We start from the raw sequence: 21,938 nt of genomic DNA, 5'->3' as shown, positions 1-21,938 counted from the left end.
TATTATTATTATTGTCGTTTCTATTGTCATTATCTTAGGTAACATCATCATCACCATTGTTACAATAATTGTTGTCACCACAATCATCATTATCATTGTTATCATCATCATTATCACTATCATTATGGTGTCCTCATCGCCACCACCATATCCTACCATTATCATGGTGTGCATCAAACATCTAATAAAATTAAGGCTTATCATGATTTTGTTGGTAGTCTCTCCAAAGAAAAGAAAAGGTAGTATTATTTTTTAAAATCATATGTTAAGTAATAGAAGTTATAAATCAAATAATAAAATTCTGTAATTTTTATTATTTTATAATTTTCATTACTTGATCAATTTTAAAAGGTAAGTAACAGTTAAAAAAAGTTTAGTTTATATACGTTTTTATTTACCATGTCATTATTTAATATAATGACTATGACAATCTAAATTCTATTAGATAATTATACAAAGAATATTTTACATATAACAGTATATTTAAATTACACTCCTAAAAGACTAAGACCGCTTTTTGAAAGAGTATTAAGTGATGATACTTTTGAATACTTCAATATAAATATCTTAATAAATATAATTGTTTTTAGTTAAAATTGAAGTTAGTCAATAATTTTTTTATTCTTAATTTAAACTATTAAAAAAAATGGAAAACAGAGAAAATACTTTGGAAGGACCTTCCTAGTTCTCAACAAAAATGTTTTTTTTACGTTTATTTTTTTTAAAATTAGTCTTACCCCCTTCTTTAATAACAAGAAAATGAGAGGTCAAAAAGAGAAGCCCATGGATAAAGGATTAATATTTTAAAAAAAATGTGATGTAGAAATATAAGTAGTTGCTTCTCAATTTGATTCTTTACACCTTGCAGCTTCCACACTCATCAAAAGATATCCGATAGTATTTTATTTTGTCATCATCCACCCTCTTAAAGATCATAGTCAATTTTCATTGCGTTAAGTTGGTGGTACTTGGCTTCACTACTATTGGTTTGTTCCAGCCTCCCATTGGCTTTGATTCATTTTGTTAAGGCTGATAACAATACTATCTCCATATTCAAGATAGTTAAATTAATATAATATTTTTTAACATTATGCGTACCATATATATTAATTTGTAACACCATATTATTAAAATATAAGATATAAATATAGTTCATATAATCAAGATTATGTTGAAATACACTGATATAGTTTAAGAATTATTTACATTGTAATCAAATTATGGCTTGCTATACAATTAAGAATACAATTAAGAATGATTGATTTTTATAATAATTATTTTAAAAATTATATACGGCCGTATGTATCAAAATCAAACTATTGTTTTTTTACTGAAAAAATCAAACTATTATTGTCCAATACAAAATACAACCAGTGCTATAAAATGAAAAGTATATCTTTAAAAATATACTAAAATTTCTGTACCACACATGGTTGACGAATAATCAATTTGTGCACTTGGGAATACCGTGATTCAGGTACAACTAAGAGAGAAAAGGATATATACTAGTGTAAAAAATTTTATAGATTCATTTAATCAAAATTTATCATTTATAATAAATTTTTTAACTTTTAAAATATTTATTTTAAAATAATTCAAACAATAATTTATAATTAAATGAGAATATAATTTTTTTTATACCCATCAGAATATATGCATTATACTCAAAACTAAAATACTAAACTTTTTCTTGTCCTAATAGAACGCATAAGAAAGCTAATTAATAATGAATATCGAAATAGAAAAACATATGCTATAAGTGGCTAGCATATTTCCCTTTCAATTTCAGTCACTTCCAACAATTACAGACAATCCTACATAATCATCACCATCAAACATAAACTAAAGAAATGGAAGCACATAAAATGAAGGAAAAAACCTTCTTATTTTAATTTGCATATCGCACTGCATTTTAAATGTCATTGTTTAAATATTTTTTCAAAATATTTTCTAAATAGCTTTATTCTCTGCCGATTTGTAATATAATATGTTCGCTTGCTAAACTCGTGCACTTGCTAAAGACCACCTGTGTAGAGGTTAATTTACTTTGTCAAAATTATTTTATTTCATTAATCAAATATCAATGGAAATTTTCTATTGAAAAAATTCTTAATCAAATATTTATTAAATGAAAAAGTTGGCAAAGAAAAGATTGTAAAGAAACATTCAAATATAATAAAGTAATAGAATGGTATTTTTTTAAGTGCAAAAATATTTATTATTTTCTTATTTTTAAAATTATTTTCATTTTCGTTTTATTATTTTATATGTATAGTATCATAATTAAATATTAGATTTCAAATTATTAATTAGCAGAAAATCATAAATTTAGCCAGAACATTATTTATTTAAGTCTAAAACAATATTTTCACATGAGAGGGCATTGATCCAACACATCTGGCATAAATATTAAAAAAATCTAGATGGCTTTTGTGTGAGGAGCATCCCTATATGTAATATTTATTAAACGGAAAATAATTATTTTAACTTACTTTTGTTTGAAAAAAAATTAAACCTACTTGTTTGAAAAAACTGAAAAATAGGCCCGTTTTTTTTAAACTTTGAAACCTAAAACCCAGTAAAAAAATATTGAAACCTAATTAATGTAAGAAGGCATTATAACATTATTAAAGAGACATAAAACTAACGTTATTGGTAATACGACAAATCAAAAGATTCAATTTTGCGTAAAGCTAAAACTTTAATGTAAGTCATTTTAATTTATTCATTAAAATTAAAAAAAATAAACATTTATATTGAGTATACTGCTTTGACTTTTCGAAATGTAAAGTTATTTATTAAACTTAATTAGTTTATTATAATATTTTTAAGGGTTAATATAACTAATATATTTAATCTTTTTATAATACGCAATATATAATTTTTAGATGAAATTTATTAATTTTATTGATGAAATATCTATAAGTAGAAACAATAGTTATAGGAACTATAATAATATTATATAAATAACATATGCATTTGGAAAAGAACAACTTTTTTCAATGTGATTAGGTATGTTAATTAAAATATTATTTTTAATTTTATCTTTTTGATGTAATTTTCAATTCTAAAAGTAAGTTTAAACCAAACTCGTGTGTGTCATATTAATGCTTGTATTCGTGTAATGCACCATATAATTTATTTTTCAATTTAAAAATTTATAATGAATGTATTTAAAAGAGAATAGTTCATTAAACAAAATTTATGAAACAAAATAATATAATTTTTTAATTATCTTAATTAGAGTCCTTAGTTCTATTAATAGACCATGAGATATTTTTAAAAGTTTCTATTCTTTGAAATGGTAATTTAATGGTTCAATTTGGTCCCTTTTCAGTCCCTAAGATGATTTGTGACTGAATTTAAGCATTTAGCGACTACAAAATCAGTCACTAAATGACGATTTTTTTGTATGGAAACTTGAAAGTATAACAAAACTCATATTTAAAATTTAATAATAACATAAATTAATTTTATGATATTTTATTACAATTACATTTAAATTTATTTTTAGTTTTATATATATTCAAATCATTATATTTATTTATAGGAGATAAAAAATCTTGTAATTATATTACTCCTTTTCTTATTAATTTTTTTACACTTTAAATTACTATTTTAAAAATCTTGTAAAAAATAACGATAGAAAATAATATTTGAAAGGTTAAAATGATCAAAAGTGAAAAATGAAATGAATAAAACAATAAAATTGACTGTTATGAAGGAATAATTTATCATAAAATTATTATTTTTATTTGTAGGAATCAAAAATAAGTATTAGAAAGTAGTTTATAACAATTCATATATCCTTTTAATTAAATGAGTTAGATGCCTTTGATAAATGATTATATTGAATGTTGTAAAGAAAGAAATTAATTATATATATATATATATATATATATATATATATATATATATATATATTTTGTTTGTTGGCATCTTATGTTCTTGTCCACCCCTACATGTGTCATGTGTGTATTCTATATTTCTTCTATTTGGCTATTAATTTAATTGCTAGTCATAAATATTTTTAGGGTAAAATATATTTTTATCCTTTAAAATGTTTTGATATGTTAATTTTACTTTCTATAAAAAAAAAATTATATACACTTTTGAGTCCACTCGACGACAAACTAATGTAGCTTCACATGTTTTAGCATGAACAATTACTGTTCAAGCTAGTCTCCCTATTTATCATGATGTTCCCTTTTGTATTGCTTTAAGTATTCTTAATGAAATGATACAAGTTGATTTCCGTCCAAAAAATAATTATATACACTTTTTGTTTCTACATTTATCAAAAACTAATGTAATTTTAGTCTTTAATTAAATAGGGATTAATTTTTTTTAAAATATAAAGAATAAAAATAATTTTTTTTATATAATGATCGTACCACCAAGAAGTAAACTTATAATCTTATGCATATTATTTCAACTTTTCTTCCAAGTTCAACCCCAATGGTTAGGGACTATAAAATTTTATAAATACTAAAACTAGCATTTTAAAAGCCATGAGTCAAAAACATTACACAAACTTTTATTACGTTATTCTGGGATTATATGTGGTAGGTAGCTAGCTTATTGTTCCACTATAACAGTAATTAGCTGATGGATTTTCATCAATGAATTTAGGTACTTTTCTTTTACAGCCGCAGAACTTGATGCAGAATTCTCTGTCTTCTTCTGCATCTAAGAACCAAGAAGGGTAGTTATATGACACACCATATATTACAACAAAGAAGGAAATCGAAACAGAAAATAAGAATAAAATATTAGAATTTTCTATTCCAAAAATTATTATGAGCTAATATTATAAGATAATTATATTAGTTATTTATCATTTATCATTATTGAGTTTTCCATCAGATGATGATATGAACTTAAATGAGCATATATCAATGTTGGTTCATTAGGAGATAATGAGATATTTATTAGGTTAACACATTATAAGAAGGTTATGATACGTCACATATAATTTTTTTTTCTCAATGAGTTACTAAGATCCTATTAATGAATAAAGAGGTTCTCGTTAAGAAAGAATCATGAAGACATCAATTTCTTACGGATTCAGATTCCACTAGGTTTATTTGATTAATCATTATAGATCAAGATATTCTTAAAACTCTTTTTCATGTATGAATTTTGGGAGAGTGGGGTTTCCATACATATGAAGGGTTTACCTCAACTATTGTTGATAAAGTATAAAGTATAAAGTTCATGAAATAAGTGTTTGTGATATTTTGGTGGTGGTTGGTGATGTGCGATGAGGGTGGAAAGTGGTCCCTCCCAACGATAGAAACCTCACATAAGAAGTGCAATGCTCAAAGTCGAATTCCATTTGAAAGCAAGTTGATGAAAAGCACTAGCAGCTAGCTAGCTGGTTAATTTCAATTCGTTGGGAGTGCGAGAGCACATGTATGTGCTAAGTATATAGAATCAGCTAGTGTACGTTTAATTGATACAGTGGTCACGATGGAAAGCAATGCCCATGCATAACTAGCCCAATAGGGAGCTTGCTATTCTAAGCTAAAAAAAAATTATGTGAAAGGAAATAAGGATTGAGACAATCAGATCATGAGTGTTCCTCTCAAGTAATAAAGTGCTTTAATGTTATTGTCATTATATTATTATATTATTGTTTTACATATGAAATTTTCATAACAAATTAAACATAAGGAAGAGGAGATCTTTTTGTTTCCAACATATTTCCTCCTAAATATAGAGATGATTCTGTTTAAGACCCCATTGAATATGAAAAATGCTAAACATTACGAAAAGTGATAAGCACGAACTATATGAATCATTTTGGTTGGCTAGTGTTTTATATTAATCACCCTTTGATTTCACTGATCAAACACGGGTAACTACTTTATACTCTTAATTAAAAACAACACACGTGTGTACTTTCGTATGTTTCGTGCAAATTTACCTTCGTACTAAATCAAATTGTTTATTACACACATACACACACACACATATATATATATATAAACACCTTTTTAGCAAATATTTAATTCTTAACTCAATTCTGTTTGACACGCCATCAGGTATTAAATATAAACACCTTTTTTTAGTGAAGATTCAATTCTTAATTTGCTAAATCCGACTATCCACTTCTACTAATTAAATTTAATCCTAATTGGTAAGAGAAGATAAAACAAAAGGAGAGGGGAAAAAATTGTTATAATTATTTGTTAAAATAACATAAAAGAATTTGTTCTCCAATCCTTAAATCGGTTTATTTGTGACATGCATATAAGTGTGGATTAGTCGTGGTCGTTGTAGTACTCCTGTCCAAGGAGCTAGTTTTAGATGGACAATAAATAATAATGGAGAGAATATAACACTTTTTACAACATGTATACATTATATATGATTATTTTTTATTTTTTCTATCAAATTAATAATTTTTTTACCTTCATACGTCTATTTTTTACCATCTATTTTTGGGTTGAATAAATAATTATATAAATATAATTTATTAAAATAATATAATCAAGTCATGAATTGTTCCCACTTCAAAAAAAAAAAAAAAAAAAGTCACGAATCGTCATGACGAACCTAACTTTTCTGAAATGAGAACATCAGTACCCTAAAAGAGAATTTGTTATGACGTTTTAATGCAAATACTATTTTTTTTCATCCTAAGATTTCCTTTTCGCTAGGTTTCTTTCAGAAACTTGTGAAGTAATTACTTAATGCCAAGGGAGTTGTGGCAAAAGTGATTATTTTACATCTCAACGGAGTATGTTCCAAATGTAACTCATGTATGGGTGTATTTTTAAATAAACGTAGACAAAATTATTTTAAATGGAATTGATTTATAAAATTATTTTTAATTAAATTAATTTTAAAGTGATGTGATTTAATTATATTTAACTATTTTTATTATAAAGGCAAGTCATGTAAAAACAATTTAAAATAAATTTTTTTATCCGATGCAAAAGTTTATTAAAGTTACTTTATAACTATGAATTCATAATCAATTCTTTAATATAAAATTAAACATGTAAAAATTTACATAAAATCACATAAACCAATATTAGATAGAATACAAGGAAAATTAACTATAAAGTTAATTTAACAAAATCTAAAAGTCATTCAAATTAAGTAAAAAGATATAAAGCGATTATAAAAATTAGAGTGCGCGCAAGGGGAGTAGTGTTCGATTTTTATCTTCAAAAACTACTTTTAGTTTTCAAAATGCACTAAATAAGATTGTTCAAGAGTGTGATGCAAGGCACAACATAGAGTGTGGAACAGAGGGAGAGATTGGACGTAATGAAAACAGAACAAGAACATGAGGAAACATCTGCTAGCAATTTCTATATTTTTCTTTTTCAAAAATACTTGTTTTGAAAGGGTTGTAGCGGTAGAGTTGTGCCTTGGTTACTTGTTGGTCATGGGTTCGAATCCGGAAACAGCCTATGCAAGGGTAAGGTTGCGTACAATATCCCTCCCCCATATGCGAAGAGCCTCTTACTGAATAGTGTGAAATTATTTTAGAAAACAGCTTTTAAAACCAAAAAATGATAAAGGAATCAAACAAAGCCTAAAAAGATCAAAATTACAAGTGATACGATGATATATGCACTAGCCATCAAGATGAAAGCTTTCCTGGTGTAGTTTGGCCCCAGACAGCAACACAACAGTCATGGAGAAAAGTGACTATCTTATTGCCAAATAATTAACATAAGAAAAATGCTAGAATCATATTGTGGTGCCAAAAGAATATACCAGAGGGGCTCTCATTTAAATTCAAGATGAACTTAAACAATTCACTGAAAGTTAGGAAATTCTCATTAGCCCAATTAAACAGGTAATTTCTTACTTCCATTGGCCAAATCCATCTACTTGTTTTAGGAAAGTAATTCGTCATTTGTTTGGTATTCGGTCCAGGTATTAAAATATACTTCATCTGTATAGCATAGTTCTATTTAAACCGAACACCTTTAAAGAGTGTTGTTTAGTATAATGAAATGAGAGTGAATTAAGACTAAAATTTTAAATTAAGGTAAAATGTAAAATTATGAATTTTATCTTATTTAATTATTTATTTCACTTTTTCAGTTTTCTTTCACCGCAAACAAATGAGAGCTGAATCAGATGTACTTCCAATTTCCAATTGTTTTTAACAATAAATAAATAAATACGTTTAACAATTTTGTTGATTTGAAAACAAAACTTGGGGGAAGAATTTTCTGGAAACCACCAAAAAAAAGAGAGAAGAAAAAACTCAACTTAATGTCGAATTTTCAATCACAAAACAGATCCCTCGCAGTGCAATAATTGCAACCATCTCTTTATGTTTCTTTCTAGCTACACCTACGAGGTCTTTCGATTAAAAACATTTGGAAAAAAGAGACATATTGTGGAAAAGGAATTGGTGGTGGGTTTGTTGGGCCAACGAAGTGTCTTTCCACTTTCCACAATGGGGTCCCAAATCTAATCTTAGTCGTGTTACATCATTAATCAAGAAGAAGAACACTCATGTTTGCATTCATATTTTTAGGTGCACATAAGTTTTACTAACTCCATTTAAGAATATATAGTACCAACTGAAGACTATATATAGCAATTAATGTAGTGAGACATAGTTGGTTGATCTCTAATTAGTGAGTATGAAAAAAATTTGTTGAAAAATGTTAATTTCTTACACCAATCTTAATATTTTGCGGCACCAAAATTGGTTATTTGCTTTTGACCAAAGAATACCTTGGTTTTTTTATATAAAAAAAAAATTAAAGACTATAGGATTTCAAAATTAAGCCTTGACGTACACCAAATTAAAAGAAAAACACTAGGAGCATTGTGTTGAATTATGACCTAATTAAAAAAAATATTAAAATTACAGTATTATACTTCATAGATCATTTATGAAATGCACTTGCTTTGACAGATAAGTAGTTGTTTATAGGTAACGACCAAAATTCAGTTTGTACAACATGCATCCCATGTGCTGCTGTGGTAGTATGCATAGCAAAAGTGCCACACAATTGGTTCTCCTTTATCATCTTTTTTAAGTGTCCGTACAAGCTCTATATGCCTTTCATAATCAATCCTACTAGCATTGCAAAAAGAAACGCAATGTGCCAATGTACCTTGCATTGTTGTTTCCTTTTTTTCTTTTTCCCTTCTTTGAATGGTACAAGTTAAATTGAAAAAAAATTAGAAGAGTAAAACTCACTGCACATGCGAGGAACTCGGGCCGTGGCCAATGCTGTCATTTCATTGTTCATCACTCTGTTTAATTTATGTACTTGGTATTCAAGAATATTTCAGTTTCGGTTCCCTTTTGTTTCCTTAATCACGAAGGCAATTATTAGCCCATGTGATCAATTTTTAGTAAAGATATGTATCTTTGTGGGGTTTAATGTCTGCCGAGAGTGGAAATGAAATGCGAAATGCACGGTTGCATTGTCATGTAATAGTATTTCTTAATCCACTAGGTAATCAAAAAACTACTTCTTCCTTGTTTTCAATTCATGTAATTAATTTGGTTTGAGATGTCAGACGTTGATCTTAACCGAATTTCAAGGTATGTTGTGATGGCTCTAGATCTTCTCTTTCCATAGTATGGTTGGGCTATGATAGAGAGAAGAACTAGATTATCTGCAAAGACATTCTAACACTTAAATTAACAAAAAGTTTTCATAGACTAACAATATATGTAATGAGTACATGCATGATATTGATGACAATAACTGTATTTATAAGGTACCTAAGATGGACTAGAGTACATATGACACAAGACATACAAGGACTAAGTATCTTTAGATACACAAGACATACATATGACAATAACTGTATTTATAAGGTACCTAAGATGTCTAGTTTTACATGTTTTGGAGTAAGACATTATCAATTTATTACAATTGAGTTTACCTATTTGGTCCAAGTATCTTTAGGCCATTTGAGCTTACCAGCATTTATGGGAAGAGGTGACTTGTTTTACCCAGTTAGGCTTGAAGTTCATTCATTAATTAAGATGCAAAGAAAAAGTCACAAATATAATACTAAGAAGAAAGAATAACTTGAAGAAACTGACAAAAGAAACACAACCAGTCAGCTAACTTTCCACTTTTGTTGTTTGTTGACAAATAAGAACATTGCTTTTCCATCTTTCTTCATGGCGCCAATTATATGATCATCATGTAAATATCTAATTTGTCATTCCCTCGTATTCATATGGCATGACGGTATTAGTATCCATGTAGGAATCAAATAGGAGCACACGGAAAGTGTAATCATGCACTAGTGAAATGATTTTAAATTGCAGTCACCATTGCATTAATTATGTTACAGTGAGCCAAAAAACATTTATATTACAAGTAATTGCGATAAAATGCGGTTGATACGACCACAAAAACATTATATCTTGACGTTGCAACTACAATATCAATTGCAAACCGCTAAATGAAAATACATATATGCTATATAAGTGTGAGAGATTCAATCTAAATGTTGCTAAGAGGAGCTTTTCACAATTAGTTTCCATGAATTAAGCATATCAAGTAGCTCCCAGTCTTTTGTTACATTCTCAACAACTTTTAAAGTCGTGTTTTTCTAGTATACCAATTAGTTAACATAATGTTCGAGTCACTTTTTATTAACATAATAGCACCGAACATAATTAAGAATTGTTTTGCCCCACTTGCTGCTAGCTAGCCTAGGAGGTACTACCATTCATCGATCTGATTCTGAAGCCGACAGGGTTCAAGGAAATTTGGAAAAAGCCATGCACACCAGCTGAATATGTAAACATTACAAATTAATCTGACCCCACGTGTTGAACCCCTAGCACTTCAACCTTCTTAATGATGCACTAATTACTAACATTTATCATTATCATAATCATTAATAGTTGCTTAGAAAAGTTGCTTTGGTTGCGCTGCCCATATATGGAGAAACGGGACTAGAAGTGGGTTGGCGCAGGAGACGTGTCAAAATTTTAACAAATCAAACGTGTTTTAATGATTAATAATATAAAAAAAAGTTATTTAGTAGGTGAATTGTATATGATAAATATAAATATTTCTTTTTATATAATTATAATTAAAAAATGTTTTTTTAATTTATAAGTTATATTACAATTATAATTTATGATAATTAAATATTTTTAAATATATAAATTATATTTCATATTTATAACAAATAACTTAAACTGTTACTTTTAAATTGAAATGGATAAACAGTTAAGAAAATCAAGTATATAAATAGTGATATAAGGGAGGGTGATTAGAAATGATTGAAAGAGATGATTATTGACTAATTACGAAGGTGTGTGAAATGCATTTTTTAAGAAGAGAGAGTGTTGAGAATATTTACTTAAAAAGTAGGGAGAAATGGAGAATAAATTTTTTACCCTCCAAATTAAAAATTCTAATGTATGATATAAGAGTATATTTTTTCTTTGAGAGAATAGAAGAGTAGATTAGTTACGCAAATCTACAAATAAATCACAATTCAGGTCGTCTCCTCAAATTTGAGCCGTTTCTCCCAATATTTCTTTCTAAAGTTTAAGATTCAGTCCTTGGAAGCTTAATGGAAAGAGAAATAAAAATTTCGATGAGTTCTACCCTTGAGAAGGACAGTTTTGTTATATGGATATTAAAAATTTGATAGTATGATTAAAATTGAAGAGCCAAAAGAAGAGCTAAATGCATGCGTGAGGAATTTAAGTGTTTAAATTATATATACATGGTGGAGATTTTTTTTTGTCCAAAACATGTTGCAGAGTTTACAAAAGGATTATACTTCCTTCACTCCCTTTCTGCTTAATGCACTCCAATTTTAATATATTATTTTGGGGGTGCAGGAAGCAAACCTGAGATGCTGGAAGTACTAGCCTTTACAGGGTTATAATTATATTTGTATGCTGATATAGAGAAGTACATTAATTAGGGCATGCTCAATAGGCCCATTCTTTTGTTATCCTGGCCACTGGGCTAGCCTAATTAAAATAAGTTTTTTCTATTAAAATAAGACTATTATGAAGATTATAATCAAACTTACCTCTCTTTCTATATATAAAAGAGTTTTCAGTTAGGATATACAATTTATTATACTATTCATATGATATACAGCAATCAGTTACAATAATTTAAATTGAAGTTACAAATACAGTTTATTATACTATTCATATGATATACAATTTTAGTAAATGGTTTGATTGAATCGTTGAAGGTGCTTTACACTACTTTCTCATGGCTATTCATACTAATCTAACAAGCTATCCACTGAAGTAACCGTTTATAAGAGTGCTAAGCTAACCACTAACTTCAATTCGGCTGTTTTCAACACATTATCATGCCCAACTTTTAATCCTATTTTTAGGCACATCGTGCAACCTTTCTGATCCCCCATCTAATATCAGTCTATATCCCTTGATTTTTAGGCAACACTCATCAATTTCTTTTTCAAATTAATTTTTAATCTTATCTTTTAAAATATAAGGATCAGAAATTTAAATATTGGGCCAAACTTCAAATTTCGCCTTATCTTAAAATTTTGAGTGTTAACAGTATATAATTTGCATGATTTTTTGAATCGTGAAACTACTTCTAACATGATGAACTCTCAGGATTCATCGAGAAACTTTTTAAAGAAAAAAATTGTGAGATTCATGAGTACGAGCCGAATAAAACATATAACTTTCGAATGCAATGAACTTGGAATCAGTGAACACCTAAATTTTTCGGAATAAAAAAATATATGTAAGAAGTACTAATAGAAGCTACAATGTGTTAGAGAATATTGTGACTACCACGTCATTGTTGACCCTCTCATATACTGTTAACACTTACGTTGTTTTGAATGGACAAGGGCCTTTATTCTTTTCCCTTCTGTAGGTCTTCAAATGCTTCGGTCCGTCACGCAGGTAAAAATAAGAGAGTTTAACGTTTATGTAATGGTTATTATTTAAATTATTTTAAAAATTAATAAATTTATCATATATGATAAATTGTAATTAAATGATTGAGTAAAATGTGAGTGTATAAATTTTTTTCTCAAAATAAAATTGAGTAATCCCATGTCTTTGAATATTTCCTAATTAATCACTTAATATCGTATGTATAATAATTATTAAATAAAAAAATTATTTAATTTTTTAAACATATAAAATATGTTCATCATGTTTTTTTATTTGGTACGTTAGAACGATTTATAGACTGTTATAAGAGATAGAAAAGTAAATGAGGAAAAAATAATGTTTGTATAAATACACAGTTTTATATAAGGGTTTTTTTTTTTTAACTACTTAAAATAAGGGATCAAGATCCTATGTACAACTTGATAAATATTGGTATGAAACAGATAGTTTAGAAATACAAATTTTGAATCTCTTTTAACAAAATATCAAAAGTCAATGAGAGGGTGATGAAATCACAGAGTTTGGCCTGAGAAGATTACATTGAGAGTGGATAGTGCTTTAGTCTAGCAATCTGCTATCTGATCAACTGAGGGAACATATCAACGACAATATGTTTTGGTTCTAGCATGTAACATTGTATTAGAGGCAACAACTCTCGCACTCTGATTATCACACCAAACCATTGGTTTTCTGGTTGTAGGCAATTTTATCTATTGATGAGTTGAAGTAGAGACTGTAATCCATGAGATTTCAGTAGCTAAATTAGATAAGGCCTTGTACTCTGATTTTGCACTTGATATAGACACAAGCCTCTAATTCCTTAATAGGGCATAAGTGTTTCCCTAAGAAATACATAGTAACCTGTCAGATTTCTTATCTTCAGTGCTAGTAGCTCAATTAGCATCTCAAAAACCCAATTTGTCAAGATCTTAATGTTTAAACAATGATTATAATTCCCTGAATATACCTCAATATTGTTTTCACACCTTGCGAATGTTCAGTGGTTGGAGCACTCATAAACTAACTCAATTTATCAACTGAATAAGAGATGTCAGGTCTAGTGTTAGCTCCTCTCAGCCTGTGAAATCCCCAATCCAAGCAAAGCTCCTCTCAGCCTGTGGAACCATGCTCTTGGGGTCTGTTTTAAATTTTAATCCATAAATGGCCTTGGCTAGCTTGCAATTATGTTGTGGCCTAGCTAGCTGAATCATGACTCCTTCAGGATGACACATGTAGATTGCCTCTTTGATTTGGCCATTTAATAATGTATTGTTAATATCCATTTGCCTAATGTCCCAATTGCATTTTTTTTTTGCTTCTCCTATATATGGTTGCTTTGGCTTGTGAATTCCCTCCTTATTACTTCTGGTACTCATCCTGGTGGTGTTGATTTGCTTATAAAGGTCATTTACTTCTGATCCATTTCTGCTAATTTGTTTTGCCTCATCTTTTGAACCTCTGCTACCTAAGTTTTTTGTGTTGTTGCTGTCCGAATTTGTTGTCTTCAACAGTTTCATTAGTTCATACACATTCGACATGTACTCAAAAAAAATAAAAATTAAACATTCAATGCAATTTTTTTTATAAATATATCACCTAAAAAGAACAAGGAGCAGGTATTTCATGGCACACTTGGAATGCCCCTATTGAAATTCGTTAGGGGGGTTTCTTTTGCTGCAAGTAATTCCCAGATTTATCTGCATAAGCAAGCAGCTAGTGTAGTAAGTTTTCAAAACTATTCATTGTTGCTTCATTTTTTGTAGTTGGTTCTTGTCTTGCTCTCTCTTCCATTGAAACTCTGAGAGAGCAAGAACCAGTACAAGGTCCAAGTTCGGATCAAAACCAAACTAAAATGCCGATACACCACATGCTACGTTGTTAGACCTACGGACATGGTTATTTAGAACCAAGAATTTTATTTAATTCTTTTTCTAATTGATTTTAGTAGGATTATTAATTCTCACCCTACCAAGAGAGTATATTGGGGAAGGAAAATTATTCACGGAAACCATCATACTAGACATATAACACTTGGGGAGAAAAAGAGAAAAATGTCAGTGTACGTAACACATTTTCACAAATTAACTCGAGAGAAGATATATAATTATTCAAATCTTATAGAGTATCATATATATCCATGTAATATTCTTAATTAAATAAATTAAGGAACACATCTTCACTCACAATTCTACTTAAATAATTAAATGCAACGTGATTTATAACCTTTATGAGGAGAGATAAGTTAAGTAACATATGATAAAGAAAATTAGATGGCATATATATTATATGTATAATTATAAATTTTTAGTTTTACACGTAATAATGTGAGATGAATTAAGGATTTTGTAAAAAAAATGAGAGAAAGCAAGGTATGCAGTAAATGTGATAATCAATGCATCAACGATAGAATTTAAAATATCACAAGTGTATGATTTCTATTGATCATTGAAAATAAAATTAATTAATTATTAAATTTTTAAAAAATAAATAATGAGAATGATAAATAATTTGATCTCTCCTCTCTATAGTTATAGATATAGATAATTAAGATTAATCCATGCATGTTGTTTGCATTGACATGCATGGTCATTTTCATGATTTAATTTCCCAACTTTTCTCTTGTTGCACCAGCATGTGATAACGAAAACTTTCAACCGCAGTCTTCGGAACAGAGACAACACTCTAACTGCGTTGGCATTTCCAAGAATTGGTAAAAACACGCAAAAGGTAGCACTTGTTAAAGGACCCACGTGCAATGGTTTCTCTTCTCCGAATGAAATCCACATCCTGCAACCCTAGCCTCAACCACTGCGTGATAACCAAACTCGTACAAAGATCAGTACACACTGTTTTGTCCTCCAACAAATCAATCATATCGACCTTATATACTCCTCATCATCCAAACTAGCCTTAGCTTCATTCACCACTTCCAAACCGTGACGCAAGTTAACTGCTACTAAATCCTTCACTATGATCTCAGCACACGCTAGAACGAACCCGTTCCCATAATACCCTTTGGGGAGCTTCACTATGATCTCAGGCACGCACTGCTGCTTCAACCAAACCACATCGGAGGCTCCGAACGTGAACAACGTGACAACCAGTGGCTCGGATTGCGATTGCATCATCATCATCATCATCATCTTAAGCAGTAGCTCGTCTTGAAAGGCAGGGTTTGTTCTAGTGTATCCTAGGTGGCTGAAGTGCACCTGAGGTGGGTCTCAGGGTTTTAACATGTGTCACCCGTGGAAAAGCACCATTGTCAATTCGGTGTTTGGCTCTCTAATGAGCTTGGCCCATGCATGTAAAAACTGTGACGAGCTGGTGTCGTCGCATAGGCAATGGTTGAACATCGTGCACAGGATCATTCCTCCACATTGGAGACTCGTCGCCTGAAATTAAAGAGTAATTTGTTCAAACTTAAAAAAAAATAATTTAAAAATACAAGTTGTTTCTTATAAAAAAAGCAAAATATTTTTTATTTTTTAAGAAAAGTGTTTTTTAAAAAAAAACTAAAAAAACAAACCCTAAGAATCACATTAGTAATAAAAGTTAATAAAGTCTATATCTAAGTTTGCTAACACTTTATGTATAGATTAGTCGACACTACATGCATGACAGTCTCAAATTATTTAATCATTTCTCATATACAATGATAGATATGATATGATTTGACCTGTATTACCCTAAGTGTGATTACACTTTACGTATAGATTAGTTGACATTTCATGTGTATGATAGTGTCAAATTATGTAATAATTACTCTCGTCTACATTGATATGATATGATCTGACATGGATTACCAGAGGAGGAATATCTAAGAAACTCTGAGCTTCCCACCTTGTACAAGAGTTTTCTCCATGAATTGTTTGGCACCTTGCAAGATTCAGGCAATTCTTCAGCAGTGGCATCCATGAAAGCCTCGACAAACACAGCACCTTCTCAATATTTTTAAGAAAGGTTATACGTAATTCATTAAAATCAACGTAGATTAAATATTAACAGAAATAAAAATTTATCGTATCACGTATGGCCTTAATTATCTTCAACTGGTCAACGCTGGATATCCTTATAATTTCCAATCAATTTTTTTTATCAGTATTTCAATTCCAATCAAATTCTATAAATAAACTTGAGAATCCTTTAAAATATAACGAACATGGACCGGTTTTATATATGAATTTAATGAAGATGAATTAGTTTTACATCATCATTTAATCATAAATTATAGTTTATATAATTTTTAAAATAATTATTATAAAAATCAATAATTTTATTATATATAATAAGATTAGATGATACTATAAATTTTTATATTATATATATATATATATATATATATATATATATATATATATATATATTAGAAGTCTCTTTTTCTATGGTAAATTGTGTGTTTTATTTATTAGTTTTAAAATTTCTTTGATTTTTCTTTTAAATCAGAGATATTGTGATTTTCAAATTTTATAAAGTTATTTTTCACAAAATTTAAATTTAATTTATTTAAACTAATCATAAAACATTACTTACAATTTATATTTGTGCAAGTATTATTTCTTTTCATGATACATCCAGATAAACTTGATATAATATATGGACCACCATAAAACAAAAATAAAACAGATTTTTGTTGAAATAAAAAGAAGATATTTTAGTAGGCGTAATAATGATATTGACCATAACACCTTATCCACATCATGCGACATGTGTTTGGGCACGTGGCATATGGCAACTGAAACTTCCTGTCCATTTTTCGAAAAGTCACAACTGCCCTTCTGGCTAGAAACAGTAACTTCATTTCGTATTAATCATAGTTTATTTAATGAATATTTATTGAAGAAATTTTAACTGAGAACAAAATTTTAATGATTTTTAAAAAATCTATGCTTGTAAAATTAATATATTAATAATAAAACTTAATTTATGAAATTATATATATATATATATATAATATGATGCTATTTGATTTATATTTTCTCTTGAAAATTTTCATTTATATACATATATAAGTTAATTAATATAAAATTATTTTTTTATGTGGTTATTATAATAATATTTAATGTTAATTAGTATAAAATTGAGTAAAATTAATTGTATTTGTTGTTTTACTGTTGTGATTAAAGAAATAATTAGTGTAAAATTATGTAAAACTAATGATGTGTATGTTATTATTATAATAATAATTAATGTTATGATCATTTAATATAAAAAATAGTTTTAATTTTATGTATAAAATTAGTAATTTTTCAAAAATTATTATTTATTAGTAATTTTATGTACTCTCAGTTTGTTTTGTTTTTTTTTATCTCAGTTAATTCTTAATCTTCCCTCCATCATATTAGAATATATATATATATATATATATATATATATATATATATATATATATATATATATATATATGTTGAATTTATATTTTATAGACTTTCAAATGAATTAAAATCTCGAAACTTAAAAGAAATAAATAATCAAAAACAATTCTCATATTACAGACCTTTTTACAAATATTCTTACAATTCATTTTATTCGTAAAAAGTAAACTTAAAGTAATAAAAAAATTTATAACAATTCATATACAGCTTAACTGAGTAAATTAGACATCTTAGTATATTTTTTTAAACCTTCTTCTAAAATTAAACGACAACTAATCAGGAAAATATTATTAACAAGTATATATTCTATTCATTGTAGGATAATTAATTAGTCAATCTAGAGTCAACATTGAAAATTTTTCAACTAAGCTTTAGGACTTGAACAATTCAGAACATGACATTTTCATTGCACAAAATTCATTTATAATAATGAATTTCTTCTCAAGCTTTGCTTCTATAAACGTGGTGGAATTTTATTTAATATTTAATTTTGAAATTACATAGTATGTATCCAAATTATTTGTATTGGTTCGACGTTATTGGACTTAAAATGAATTCATAAAGATGATTTTGAATTAGTTAAAAAAAATTATTAAAATTATTATTTTAATAAATTGTTTCAAACATACCATAATTAAAATTGGATCGTTTTTCTATAAATTGTCAATTTCACCCTTCAACCATTACTCTCTCTTCTATTTTTATTTTTTTGAAAAACTAAAAATCAACCTAGAATCCCCTAAGGAAAGTAGTACAAGAAGAATCCGCTCTCAAAGCATTAAAAAAAACTACTGTCTCTTCTAGTTGATCCTTAGAGTAATAAAATTGTTTAATCAAGTGATTCTTGAAATATTAAATATTCATTAGTTCAATCCTTTTGTTAATATTTTAGTAAAGTTTAGGACCAACTTGAAGGAATTTTTAATAGTTAGGGATTATTGAATATGAATTTAAATATTTTCAGTACTACTTATAAATTTATTTTATTTTGTGAATTGTTTAGGAGAAAAAGTAATAATTCAAGAATAAAATTGTTGATTTTCTCAATTTTTTTCAATCATACTTCTTTTAAGTCCAATTTTCATCTTTCTATGATCATTGATTAATTAGCGTCTGAAAGTAAACCATGTCCCGCTCAGTTGCCATATTAATAATAAGAGTGATAGGAGTATATTTTTTTAACGTATTTTTTTATTGATTAAAAATTATTAAAATTACAAAATTAAAAGAGAGATTTTTTAAATAAAACGTAAGACTCACAAAATTTTATAATTTTTGATAAATTTCATCCAATAAAATAGAGTGTTAGATTGATAATGGTTAGTTATAAGTATATTTTGGGATTAAATTATATAGGAATTTGTATTTTTTTTTTCTCTTAATTTTTTTTTGAATAAATAATTGTTACATTAACATTATAGAGAATATCAAAAGTAATGAATTTATAATGCTTAGTAAGTAAAATAAAGCCCAAAAAAGTGAGCTAATTAAGGAAAACAAAATTAAATAAGAAAAGAAGACTAGGTGAGGAAAGCGTGACTAATTAAAAAAAAAGAATAATTAAAAAAACATAATAATTAAGGAAAGTAAAGGCGAACTTAGTGAAAGAAGTCCACTAATCTACAAAAGAAGGAGAGACAAGAAGGAAAAGACAAAAAAAATCCAAGAAAATACAATTCCTTCTAAAAGATAAAGGTTAAAAAGAAGGAAAAACAAACATTGAGATCCATTCGTTTTCTTTATTTCCTTTCTTATCTTCCCCCCATTTAATAAATATTCTTTTAGTGGAATTATAAAGTCTCAATGACAATAAGAGATTAAACCCCCTCTTTGTTGGAAACTTAGTAACCATCTATTTCAGATGTAATTTCTCTTCCTATCAAATTATGAATATTACATTTACATTATTTTTTCTTGTACTTAATATTATTGTTTGTGGCTTAATCATCCATTTGCATGATAAGTTTTAGGAATAACATTGGAAAACGCTATTTTTTAATAAGACTGGGAAATGATATCTAAATAAAGTATCACTAGGGTTAGATTGATATTTGTTTAATCTGTTATATGTTTCATCCTTAATACAATTTACTATTTTAGCTTTGCAAAGAGATTTGGGAGAAAAAAATAGATAAATTAAGCTTTTTTATGAGGGGAACCAAAATTAGAGTATACTAATAGATGCAGGTGTAAATTGAAATAATAATAAATAGAGAAAAATTATTAACATTAAATTAAAGAATAGTTCTGGTAGGCTAAATTAATTCTAACATCCTCATTTTTTGAATTTTATTATACAATAATATTGGATTTTCTTATTTTTTTGTCTTTAATTAATTAATTTAAATTCTTGTTTAATTTATCCTTTTGATTTAATTTTCTATTAATTTCATAACCTTTTCAAGTCAATTTTTTAACTTATTTTATTAATAAAAAATTAATAAATTTCATTTAATAATAAAATAGAATGTTAGATAACATGTAGCTAATATTTCTCTATTATAGTAAAATTTAAGGCTTAATAGGTATTAAGAAATTTATTACTAAAAAAATATTAAAAAGATTATAGTAATTCAAATACTTTACTTATTAATCAACTTACAAATAATATTAAGTCTTTAAGATGTATACATATTTAAAGTAAACTATCTTAAACTCCAAGTTACGTTGGTATTGTCAACAAATTGTTGTTACTCTACCGTTTGTGTGGGACTTTCCAGATTACGTTCAAATACTGCCAACGTTCATACTCATTTCCAATCTGATACATCCTTTTTCTTTCAGGGTAAAAAAAACATGCACACAGTTTTTCGTTTTGATACAAATTTATATTGTTTTTTTTTTTACTGAAAAAATTATATTGTTAAAAATAGGTTTAGTTATATTTTTTAATCTTTTTATATTAAAGCAATAAAAAAGTTAAAGACTAAAGCTAAATTTGATAATTTTTTAGAGCCAAAAACATATTTAATCCAACAATAGTTTAACTACAAGCTAGTATCGTCAACTTGACAAATAAAATAATATAACTAGAGATTTTTAGCGCAAATATTTTATGTTTTTGTGGTTGGTAAACTGGATTTATTTATTGTCATATTGTGTTTAATTTGTCGCATTGAGGGCTGGTTTATTTGTATTTTTATGATCTGCTTTTATTTTTTTCATTTCACTTTTGATTACAACATTGCCATTTTATTTATGATATTTTTTATATAACTATTTGAAATAAAAAATAAATTAAAAATAAGATGAAATTTTTATAATTAAAAAAAAAATCCTGAATAATTCTGTGAAATATTAGATGAATTCATGATTAAGAAACTTGTAGTTATAAATAAGAGAAATTTTTAAAAAGTCAATTAACACAATTAAAATAAGAGTAACTATCCGGACTCGTAAGTATTTGTTCCGCCTAACAAGTATTGACAAAATCATTTAAATTATTTTTAATAAATACTTCAATTAATAATATTGCGTTGAGTTTATCACTTCTTGTAAATACTTATTTTATGTTTAATAAATATGTTTTGTCTTTTAAAAAAATATAAATTATAATTTAAAATTAAAATTTATGTTAATAAGTTATTATATTTTATTTAATATTTATTATATATTACTAATCGAGCAAATCCGCAAAATGAATTAGGCTAAAAAAGACTTATTTTTATTTGGTTTGAGTTAAAGCTAAAACT

General features: G+C 27.2%; 1 pseudogene; it reads right to left on the bottom strand.

The window, feature by feature from the left end:
- Positions 1-15,466: 15,466 nt before the first annotated feature.
- On the bottom strand, positions 15,467-16,017 carry LOC100775745 (alcohol acyltransferase 9-like; annotated as a pseudogene).
- Between the last annotated feature and the right edge of the window lie 5,921 nt (positions 16,018-21,938).

The sequence above is a fragment of the Glycine max genome, chromosome 17 (assembly GCF_000004515.6).
Source record: "Glycine max cultivar Williams 82 chromosome 17, Glycine_max_v4.0, whole genome shotgun sequence".
NCBI lineage: Eukaryota > Viridiplantae > Streptophyta > Magnoliopsida > Fabales > Fabaceae > Glycine > Glycine max.
The sequence above is the reverse complement of the archived record's forward strand: the minus strand, read 5'-3'. Positions and strand labels throughout refer to the sequence as shown.